We start from the raw sequence: 11,978 nt of genomic DNA on the forward strand, positions 1-11,978 counted from the left end.
TCACTTTCCACCCCAATGGCACAATTCCAGGAAACCAAACCAAAGACAAAAAAGAAACCCAACAAGTGTTGGTGCACTTGGCTAAGAATACTATTTTCCTATAGATTTGCATACATTTGCATAGTAAAAACTTTAGTCTGTGAAGTAAAATTAATGAATTAGTACAGTCGACTGCAAACAGTAATCCAGTTCTATATTAAGTACGTGATTTGCATGAAATTTACAGATTTGTTGGTTAATCAATGTAATCACACCCCAAGTTTTTGAGACCTTTGAAAAACCCAGCTCTCCTTTTCCATCTGTGTGACGACACAGACTAGACTGTCCGACCTGGAGACAGTTCACATGTCCCTTCTGTGAAGCCTGACCACCTTCTCAAGATGCCATCAGCGCCAAGTGAAACCAGCATGTGGCTTCCTCCCCCAAGTCCATCCTCATCTTACCCTTCTCTGCGCCTACCTGCCACATCCAAATTCAGAATCAAAAGCGGGTAGAGAGGAAGATGGTGGGAGGGGAGAGCACAGCACCTCTGCCTCTGACCTCATGAAAACAAGGAAAGGGGCCTGCAGGCCTCCTTCCAGCTCCCGAGATAGCCCACACACACAGTTCAGGCTCCAGGCCAGAGGGTCCTCCAGACGCCAGCAGAGACCTCTTCCAACGGGGAGGAGGACTGGACTGTGAGGATGCTGGAAAGTTCTCCTAGGGGCAAAATTTCATGTCCTTCTCCTAGAATTCTGTCTCCTTGTGGATTCCTCAGGAACAACAGCTCTGAGCTCAACCTTAGTGGCACTAGTGCTCCAGAGTAGAAATGAGGATAATTCTTCTCCTTCCCTTCTCTGACAAAAGCTCCATGAGATTCCGCTTGGCACCTGGCATCATAGTATGTTCAAGTGCCCAAGTTATCTTTCACAAGGTGATGGCTGTATCGCAGCCACACACACACCCCCACACACACACATACAGTCTGTCCCTCCAAAGTTAGCTGTTAGCTTCATGTTAAAGGCCAAACTTCTCCAATTTGACAATGCCTCGCCCTTGTGGCAGATGTCACTGGAATTTTCTTTTCTTGTGCTCCCTCACAAGGCTCTCTGATCTTCAGTCTTCTTCCCTCTTGTCCTTTCTTTCTTTCACATTCCAACCCTCTAATGCCCTACTTATCTGGCTATCACAAGCGTATGTTTTCCCTTACATATGCTGAAGGAAAATGACAATGGAATTTGCACCGAATATCAACCAGCTATGTGCTAGAAGAGGATGGACAAACGCCGGCCTGTGTCTAGTCTGGCTCGCCATCTGCCGTGGTCAGACAGCCCTACTGAAAGTCACGCATGCTCACCCAGTTGCAAACCGTGTGTGGTTGCTTTCACTAGGGCAGAAGAGGTGAGTAGTTGCAGCCACTACACAATCTGTGAGACCTGAAATATTTACTCTCTGGCACACTTCCAGAGCTTTTTTCCAACCTCTGTTCTAAAATATCAGATATGGGGGACTTGCAGCTAGGCTGGAGGTGAGCTTCTGTTCTGGTACACGCGTGGGACTAGTTTGAGGATGACAGGGGCATCTCTAGCACGTGGTACTTTTCTAATACACTGAACATTAAATATCAGGGACTCACGGACTATACACACACACACACACACACACACACATGAGATACATGTATATATATATATGTATACATGAGAAAATGTATGTATCCTGAGAAAATGAGGATTGGTGTCTTGCCTACCTCAACGGCTCCTTGAGAGGCAGAGCTGGAGCTACAAAACCAGTTTCCTCTCTCCTACCCAGTGCTTCTTTTTTTTGCCACATTTAAAACCATAGTTGGAGAATTGTTTGGACCTACCAAAGAACTGGGGCTACAACAATATCCTTGATTTCTTTCAACTCGACACAAATCAAATTTTCCCTTTATTTTTAACTAAATGTCATCTTTACAAGGAAAATGCACACATTGTAAGTGCATAGCTCAATCAATTACAGTTCCTCTTCTTCTTACAGACTGTGATCAGACCAATTATTAATGCAACACAGGAGACAGAGCATATATGAAATGTGACATTAAAAAGTGAGCAGAGAGAAGGAACAGACTGATGGGAAGCTGGCTCCGAGTGTGGGCAGTGTCCGAAGTGCATTGTGAATACTTCAAATCTTCGATAAGAACAGTTTATTCTGTAATCAGTGCCGTTTGAGCTCTGCATTTCCCGATGCACTATTTTGGACTCCACACTGCTCTTCTGCCGCTCTGGGAGGTATTACTCTGTTCCAACCATTCCTATCCTTCTAGGCTCAACCCCGTGTCCGTATCATCTTTGTTTTTCCATGAAGGCTGAATTTCTTGGGGCTTTCCATGAAGCTATCTGCAGTCACTGCCACATGAACTCAATCCCTGGCCAGGGAGCTGACCCACATGGCGCAGCAGACCTCTCCTGCCTCACCCACTACCCCCAGCCTTGTACTTCACCAGTCTGCCTGCTCTGCTCCCCACCCTGTCCCTGGTGAATGCTCTCATCCCCCACACCTGTGGCCTATACCCCACTTCTTGTATGCATAAATAAATATTTTTTTAAAGAACATATTTCTTTTATTTAAGACTTATTTATTTATGCATATGGCGTACAGGTCAGAGGTGTAGGGGCAGTGCGAGGATTCATCATAGTCAGAGCGGGGAGCAGAACAGACAGACTGATGGAGTACACTGCTGAGGAGTGCAGCAGGCGGGTCAGGAGAGGCCTGCCGCGCCATGTGGATCATCTCCAGGGCTAGGTTGAATTTGCAAGGAAGCGGCTGCGGCCAGCTTTTCAGTGCTGTGCTCCCACCTGTTGCACCACCAGGGAGGGCCCGACACCATATTTCTCAAAGCAGTTTTTGATTCATAGTAAAACTGAAGGGAAGGTTTAAGCACATGGGTATGCTCCCTTCCCACATGCATATCCCTCCCATATCCTTCACCAGAGTAGTGCTTTTCTAGCAACTGATGAGTCTACCTTGCACATCATTATCATCCAAAGTCCATAGTCAGCATTAAGGTTTGCTTTGGTGTTGAGCTTTCTATGGGTTGGTACGATTATAGGGTATGCACTGTCCTTAGAGCACCACACAGAGTAGTTTCACTGCCCTTAAATATTCCTTCCCTCCTCCTCCCCACTTGGCAACATCTGTCCCCACAGTTTTTACTGTCTCCAGGACTGGCCTTCTCCAGAATGTCACAGAGTTGGGAATCATACTGTATGTGGCTTGTAGATGTGCCTCTTTCACCCTCCGTTCTAAGCCACTGACTCCTACTAGAGAGCATGGGCCTTCCTGCAGAAGAGAACATCTTCTCTAGTGCCTCAATGGTGATGTGCAAGAGGAAGAGGACTCTGTCAAGGCCACATATAGTTATGGGTTGAAATCTTGGCTCCTCCACTCACTCACTGTGATCTTGAGTAGATTCCTTTATTTCTCTCAGATTCATGCCCACCCAACAGTTGCGATGACAGGGAGAAGAAATGATATGTGTAACTAGCACCATGCCAGACACATGGTAGGTGCTGTGAAAGTGGAGCTATTATTATTATTGCAATCTGACTACACTCAAGCTTAAATCATTTAGTCCCCTGCTGCCAACCAGAACCATCTGAGAATTCCCACAATTCATTTAAGATCAAACACCTATCCAACCCCTTAAATACATTCGGCCTTTGTAGCCTGCACAGCCTGGATATACCTCTCTCTGCCTAAGAGCACATGGCCACATTATGTGGGTTCTTTGAGGTCTCATATGCGTTAGATGATCTCTCCCCAATTCACATGGCAGTCAGCAAAACCATAGTGACAATCTAATTACAGGCAAAAGCTGTCTAGAGTAATTTAAATTTAGTAAGAAAGCATCTTGAAACATGGATTTGTGCTCTTAATCATTAATGGCATAGCCTATACTCTGAGGTATGCATGAGTTGACAGTAACCTTTAACAGTTTATAAAGGAATAAGCAAATGACCTGGGGGCAGAGACTGACTGAATCCTGTATATAATCTGGAGATTGTATGGACGATTCCTTCAAGCAGTGGGAAGTGCTTGAGAGATTTAGAGCTAGAAAAATGGATACAATGAAATGAGCACTGATAAAGATCAAGTGGGTACCAATATGATGACTGAACTGAAGAGAAAATGTTTGTTAGGCTGGTCAAGTAGGCCCTCCTTCCCGATTGATCCTCCTCCCTTCTGCTCAGGGACCTAAGATAGTGACCTCTCTTACCTGCCACTCACTCTAAATGCTTCTGTGTTCCTCGAAATTTGAACTTGGAAACCTGACCCTTGAAGGTGATGGCATTAGAATGTGGGCCTTTGGACAGTGATTTGGTCATGAGGGTGGTGCCCTCACAGGTGGCATCACTGTGAGCCACTTGTGGGAAAGAGCTCCCACAATGTCCTCTGGGCACTTCCACAGCATGAGGACACAAAGAGAAGCCAGTGACCCAGAAGAGGGGACTCAATGGCCCAGGTGGCTGCCGGCTCATGGGCTTCTAAGATATCAGAACTGTAAGAAATACATTTCTGTTGTTTTTAAGCCACCCAATCTGTGGCATGTTATTATATCAGCCCGGATGGACCGAGACACCTGTTACATTTCGCTAAATGGATAAACACACTTCATCCTTTTAGGAGAAGTGGGGAGGAGGAGAGAAAGGAGAGCACTTCCCACTCCCTGCCCCGACCTTTCGCAGAGGCCAAGTCCCTACATGAGCCTGTCCCGCCAGACAAGTCTGTCGCTGAGGCTCTTGCTCTACTGGGCGTTGGTAATAGTCTCCTCCACATGCTCCATCGGGCTCACAGGTGGTAATACCTTCCTGTATTACTTGGCATCCTAGAAACAGAGCCTAAAACAGGAACTCAAATGTTTTAGATCTATTGAGAAGAGGATAGAAAGGAAGTTCAGGAAACAAGAGGAGGCCAGTAGGAATCTTCAAGCTTCAGGATGACGCCAAAGAGAGTTCTGGAGCGTGAATCTCAGAATCAACACAGATGATTCTGTTCCCTGCCCATGAGCGACAGGAACTAAAGTAATATAGATGGAACAAAAGTCAGACCTGGTGTGGCTCACAGATGCTAGCATGCCCACCTCCTGGTATTCGTGGCCTTGTATGACTGTTTCTTCTTGATGACTGGGTGGGACCTGAAACAGGTGGGCCTGTTAAAACTGCGTTTAACCAGTAGAAGATGACAAAAGTGGTAAGTTATTGCCCTGCAATTACAATGCATTAAAAAAGTATCACCACCTTGCTATGAGCCTTTCTCCCTGGCTGTTTTTGATAAAGTATTTTGTTGCGGAGACAAAGAACTGAGGATAACAACCAACAACAAGAAATGGACGAAGGAAGGAACTGGATCATGCCGATGAGCATGAGCTCAGAAGTGGCTTATTCCCCAGTCAATCCGCAGGCGAGGCTTGTGATCCTGACAGCTTGATTGCAACCTTGTAAAACCTGAAACAGAGAATCCAGATAGTCTGTGACCACACCCCTGAACCCACAGAAACTGATATCAGTTGTTGTGAGTCACTAAGTTTGTGCACATTGTAATGCGACAATCAAGAACTAATAACAATGGATTCAAGAGGCACGCCAAGTCAGAAGTACTTTAGGACAGGGGCTACTTCTTGTACTTTACTGCACCCCTAAAGTATTCATCTTGTTCATATTTGTGAACTGGTGATGAAATCAACAGGAGCCTTCTGTTCTACTAGGATCAGAAATTGTATACTGAAGACACACTTTCAACTTTCCAGAATTATACCTAGAGTCCTAGCTTACTTCCCTGTCCATACACGAATGAAAGTCCTGACCAGGTATATTGACATTCACAAGTTTCCCTGGCTGACCAGAGAAACAGCCATCCTGACCTTGACTTTGGAGGTAGTACATTGGCCAAAGAAGTCAAATTGTTTGCACTTGGCCCAGCTGAAGCTCGCTGCTGAAAGGTGATCACAAAATAGGGCTCTGTCAATGAGTGATCAGCTACCTCCAGTCCCAGATAAGTGAAGTAAACAAGTAATTTCACAGTCCGTTAGAGAATGGGATTAATATGGCCAGATTATCAATACATTTTCATTGGACTATTTAAATCCTCTTTGTTGCCTTTCATACAAGACCCTGGTTTTATGGAAACTAATGTCTGCTGAGAATTATTTTGATGAAAGCTGACTTTTGGCCAATTTCAGAAGCAAATTATAATTGTCCCTTCACTCAGATAATTTAAGTAATAATAAAAAAAAAAAAAAACACCTCTTCAGCATATCCACACTCTCCAATACGACTGACTGATCCTGAAACTTAATTAGTTTCTGAATGAGTTGCAAACAACACCAAGACAGTAGCAAGCTCAAGAGGGAAGAGAATCAGCTTGCGTTCACAGGAGAACCAATTGAGCAGAGCTTGTCTTAAACCCACGTTAAGAATAAGTGCATAATCACTGTTCTGCTTGCTTTGGCATTATTTGGCCTTTTTAAATGTCACAGCTCATCCAGGGAAGGCTGGTGTGCTAGATGTCTCTATCACTAACATTTCCATCTCAATTTAAGAAATATGTATGAGGCATCTGTTAGGTACCTGGCGCTGTGCTGGATTGCTGGAGGCACAAAGTCTTCATTCTCTCCACCGAAGATAAACCAAGTGCTAGTCCTTTGGGACTTGTCAGTTGATTTCATAGTCAACATTCTTTGATCTAATTTTGGATCAAGAGTACACCTACTCCTAGGTGACAGGCACCGTGCTAGACACTGGGAAGGGTGGAGATATGACAACGACAGCCCATCTGTGTAGAGGTTCACATTCTGGAGCAATGCTTCTCAGACTTTAACATGATCACGAGTCACCTGGAAGCCTGTTAAAATGTAGTTCCTGTTTCTAGAGCTTGGAGTGGGGCCTGAGTTTCTGCTCCCAGCTGTCACTGATCCTGCTGGACTGTGAACCGAGTCTAAATAGCCAGGCTGTTGAGTATAAGCCAGGCATTTATGAAATAAGTCTGCTGCTCCCAGAGGTTACTTGTTTTAAGAGCTGATGCTCACCCAGGAGGTGCCAAATGGTACAGATGGGTGGGATGCAAGTGTGTGATGCCAAGCCATGCTAGACTGTGGCCTTGCTGCACGACCTTGGGGAGTTGCTTAAATCTTGTCTCTTGGTTTTATCATGTGTAAAATAGGGATAATGATAGTTCCTCACTTGTAGAGTACTTTTGAGAAATAAAGTCCTCAGAAGACAGCCCAGTCCATAGTGAGTGTTGCGTACATGCAAACCATTATTATCCTTAAAAAATAGGCCCTCCCTGGTGGTGCAGTGGGTTGAAACATAGCACTAAGAAGCTAAAGCCACTTCAGCATAAATTCAATCCCCAGCCCCGGAGGTGACCCACATGGCATGGCAGACCTGTCCTGTCCCACCCATTGTTCCCCTCAGCAGTGTACTTTGTCAGGTGGCCTGTTCTGCTCCCCACTCTGTCTTTGGTGATTCCTCCCACTGCCCTTGCACCTCTGGCCTGTACCCCAGTTCAGTGCATAAATAAATAAATCTTAAGTGTATATCTACACACACACGCACACACACACAAACACACACAAACACACACACACACACACACACACACCACTAAGTTCATGTCTCTTATATCACTGCCCACAACTCAAGATTAGGTCATTGGAGAGTTGCTCACTTGATCCTCAGAATAATCCGAAGGTCCAGTTAGGATGCTCACCTCACAGCAAGACCACCCCAACTTACAGCAAAACAAATGTGCAGCACTGCCCAGCCCCGTGTGTGGTCAAACGAGGATTTGGGCCCAGAATGGCAGGTCCAGATGCTTGAGCCCTTCACCACTCTGCCACATCTACTTCACAAGCTACCTGAGAAGACTCTAAATGTGGCACAAGACACTCCCAGCACAGGACAGACCAAGATATTCTTGACCCGCCTGAATGTCTCACTGCAGCTGCCTCCCCCTCCCTCTTTCTAGCCGTCCCCCCAAACTTCTGTCAGTCCTCTAGACATTTAGATTTTTATTATTTTGTCTTTCATGAGGACCCTGATTTTGACAATTCATCTGCACAATACTTTTCTTTCCTCTCACAGCTTTAATCATTAGTTACCCCTGCTCATCTCCCCCTCCCCGGGGCCCCAGGTTGGCACTACAAACACTGATCTTCCCTAGAGAATGGGAGATGGAAAGAAGCTGTGAATATTTGTACTTTTTGTCCTCATCAAACATGTAAGTCTCTATAACTCGCTTTTAAAGGTTGCTTTCTTTCCTAGCCACCAGTGCTAACTCCACTCATGACAGCTCACAGAACACTGTTTTATTTAATCCTTGAGGTGGGGAAATGTTACTATCACTTCACAGATGTAAAAAATGAGACTGACAGTGGTTAAGTAACCTGCCCCAAAGTCCTGACTGGCAAGTGGAAGTCAGGAATTACACCTGCATCTAATGGACTGTCAAGCCTGTGTCTCTGGACCATTTCCTAAGGCCATTAACAATTGCTTTCTAGATCATGTAGAGACAAACTTCAACCCTTAATGACCGAAGACCATTAAAAATCCAAACTCTCTGAGGTATAATGTGTACATTATTTTTATTTAGATATCTATTTACATTATTGTTCATTTTAAAACAATATGTACTTCCCCCCATTCCCCATTCCCCACTTCCCAGCAATTCCACTCCTAGGGATCTACCCCAGGGACACAACGACATTAATTCAAAGGGATACATGCAGCCCTGTGTTTACTGCAGCTTTATAATAGGTAAATCCTGGGAACAACCCAAATGCCCAAAAGTAGATGATTGGATCAAGAAGATGCAATCAGAAGATGGGGGTGACACAATATATATGCAAATATATATTGTACATATACGCAATGGGATATAATGGTTACATTAATGAGACTTCCTTTAAAAATTAATCTGAAGCACGTGAATCATAGGGCAGTGTTGTAAACTAATGTTATGTCAATAAAAAGACATGAAAAGTAAAAAAAGAAATGAAGACAGAAGACAAGAAAATATTTTTAAATTTACTGTTCTTTTCCCCCCTTATTCTAGACACAGTGCACATGTCTCTGAGAACTTGTTATAGCAGCCTCATGAAGAAGCCTGGGATGTCAACGTGACTATATGATTGTCTCGAATTTGACTGAAACTGACCCACTTGATTGAACTTAATTAACTTGATCTAATTGATGAGTTAAGATGGGGGTGACACAACAGCTGGTAAACCCAGTGAGAGAAACACAAAAAGTGAGAGTTCTAATGAGTAAGGTTGAGAACTGTCAGTATGCGTGTGTGAATGTTTTTCTGGAATATACTACACCACTCACTCCAGTGTAGTCATTTCCTGAGCTTTCAGTCATTTCCTGAGCTTTCTAATTTGTGACCACAGAGAGACTACAAGAAGAAAATCCAGCAGAGAGCCTATTTCCTGAAAAACAGCTTTCTTGGGAAAATGTGCAGAGGAATCAGATAGAGTGATGTTCTAGGAACTTCCGGGCTCACATCTTTGTCTCTAACAGTGAGTCATGAAGATGAGATTTTTCTAGAAAGCAATTATGTCCATTGCATCACATTCATATTAATTTTATAACACTCAAATGTCACCCATTTTTATGAGAGCTGGATGTATAAATTTAACTAGATAATTATAAAGGCAGACAGAATCTTTTAGAGGAAAAATCAGAAAAAAGTACCAAAGGAAACTGTAGACGTAACGATCACTGCCTCTCCTTTCCTACCCCAGGCAAGTCTAATTCCTGAATGAGCGTGCAAAAGCAAATTCAGATGATGTTTTTTATTATTTTGGCACTGAAATAATTTCCTCCTGTTTCTCAGGCAACTAAATTTACCCAGTAGAAAGATCAAATCCCAGACTTCTTTTGTTCAGTTACTTTCCCTTTTTAATATGATCACAGGCTGGATTCTTCCACTAATGTCATGTTAACAGGAAGCTGGGGGCTCAGAAATGGACTTTGTCCCTCTGATCTCAAACATGCGTCTAAATTTAAAAGAAAAAAGGAGCGAGATTATTTTTGTGTTGGCCAGGAGAAACGACAGACTGCGACAGGAAGCCAGAGCCCATTTCCTGGCGCAAGGACGGCTGTGGGTGGTGGGCCTGACCCCGCTGCCAGCCTTCTCCTGAAGACCTGCTTCTCTGCCTTGGCATGATCGTGCTTAGCTGCCAGGGGACAGCAGGAAAGAAGACAAGGTTGAAGAGATGACAAACTGCAAAAGAAATAGCTTTGAGGATACAGAACAAACCCCCTAGCTCGGAGCTGCTGTAGACACACGGGGGACGTTGTTCCCATGCTGTCCGGCCAGTCGCCATGGGCGCAGGTGGCTACTGAGCACGTGAACCAGGACGAGGGCAACTGGGGAAACGCGGTTTTCATTTTATTTCGTTGAGGCAATTACTTACATTGAGGCAGGTAGCCAGGGGCTACTCTTGGGGCAGGCGCTGGCCACCCTGCAGTAGGTCAGAGCTCACAGCTTCTCTTTTCCTCCCCTTTGTTTCTCCTGAAGACAAAACCTCCTGAGTGGCAGACCCCAAAAGCACTTTCCAGCATTAACACAATGTCTGGGACCTCGCCTCAAAGCAATTCACGAAAGCAGGACTCTTTCTAGGAGAAATCCGGCTTCCCAAGACTTGGCAGAAACTGAGCGCACAAGAGCCAAGGGACGGAGCAGCCGGGCCACTGGGACTAGTGTGCCCGTGCTGCTGCCTGAAGGCAGACGGAGGAGAGAGCGTGTGACCCATCACAGGCTGCAAGTGGCAGCGGGGGGCTGTGTTGTCTGGCCCTAGGGGAGACCTTGCGGACAATACTGAGTGAAGCTCTCCTGAGAGCATCTTTCCAATGTGCCGTCACCTTCACAGCCAGCATGCAAAAAGGTTGCTACTGAAGGTCTCACTATGGCAGAACGTACGCATTGTGGCAAGTGGCCTTACGAGAGCAGCCACAGGTGAAAACAAAGAGATGAGAGCTCAGGTAGAAGCAGCATGTGGCCAGGGCATGCATGGGTGGAGAGAGGGCTATTTGGAAGGAGGGCACTTTGGAGGCTAGCACCGCGCCTACCTCCCCGGTCATCTCACCACAGCCACTGGTAGGACCATGGACAGAAGAGGAAAGCCACAGCAGAGGAAGGAGGAGAGCGCTCCACATGTCAACGTTCACACGGGGACACACATTCATCCGTTATTTGCTACAACGGTACAACCTAACTGTTCCGATTGATGCAATGCCTGTATTTGTTTCTTTTTCTTGACTCAAACAAAATGTTCAGTGGGGTATAAGTAAGAGAAAATGGGGAGAGTATGTGTGGAGTGTGTACATTATCAGAGAAAATGTATAAGAGCATCTCGTGACATGAGAACACAGACAGGATGTGCTGGCTCTGACTGCTGGACCTGTCTCCGAGACCTGGTGAAGGTCTTCCGGAGGAAGGCACCTGCAGGGACAAACGCGCGCTCCAGCAGGGACGATCACTGGATGGTGTGAGGCAGACAGGCTCCTTGAAACCCAGGTCCATCCCCCAAATTTGCCTTTGATCACTCTTAGGATTTTTTTTCTAGAATGATCGACTAAGTAGCCCACATTACAGAGAAAATGTCCATTGTTTACGACTTCAGCCTGGGAGTCACTCATTTTCTTCCCATAAGAATTATCTCCTGCACCTGACATATATGGAAAAACACTTCATTAAATGAAATGTTTTATGTTTTAACTTTTTATAATATTTTCTTAAATTGAAGAAAGTCAAGTCACAGTTTAAAAAATGAAAGCTGTATTACTGAGGTGAGAGAAGATGGAGACTACAATGATGCTAGCAAAATAATTAATTTTGAAAACATGAAAGTTACTAAGAAACAAGGAGGAACAAAAATCATTTGTAACTTCATCTCATTTTAGAATAGCCTTTTTATGTTTATGAATTTTAACTAGAATCTAAATCAGTAC

The 11,978-nt window shown here is 44.8% G+C and overlaps 1 protein-coding gene across 4 annotated transcripts in view; it reads right to left on the reverse strand.

The window, feature by feature from the left end:
• CPNE4 (copine IV) overlaps positions 1 to 11,978 on the reverse strand; it is a 333,423-nt gene that overhangs the window by 234,932 nt on the left and 86,513 nt on the right. The gene's annotated exons all lie outside the window — the stretch shown is intronic.

The sequence above is a fragment of the Condylura cristata genome, unplaced genomic scaffold, assembly GCF_000260355.1.
Source record: "Condylura cristata isolate star-nosed mole 26May11 unplaced genomic scaffold, ConCri1.0 scaffold00033, whole genome shotgun sequence".
In the NCBI taxonomy this organism is placed as follows: domain Eukaryota; kingdom Metazoa; phylum Chordata; class Mammalia; order Eulipotyphla; family Talpidae; genus Condylura; species Condylura cristata.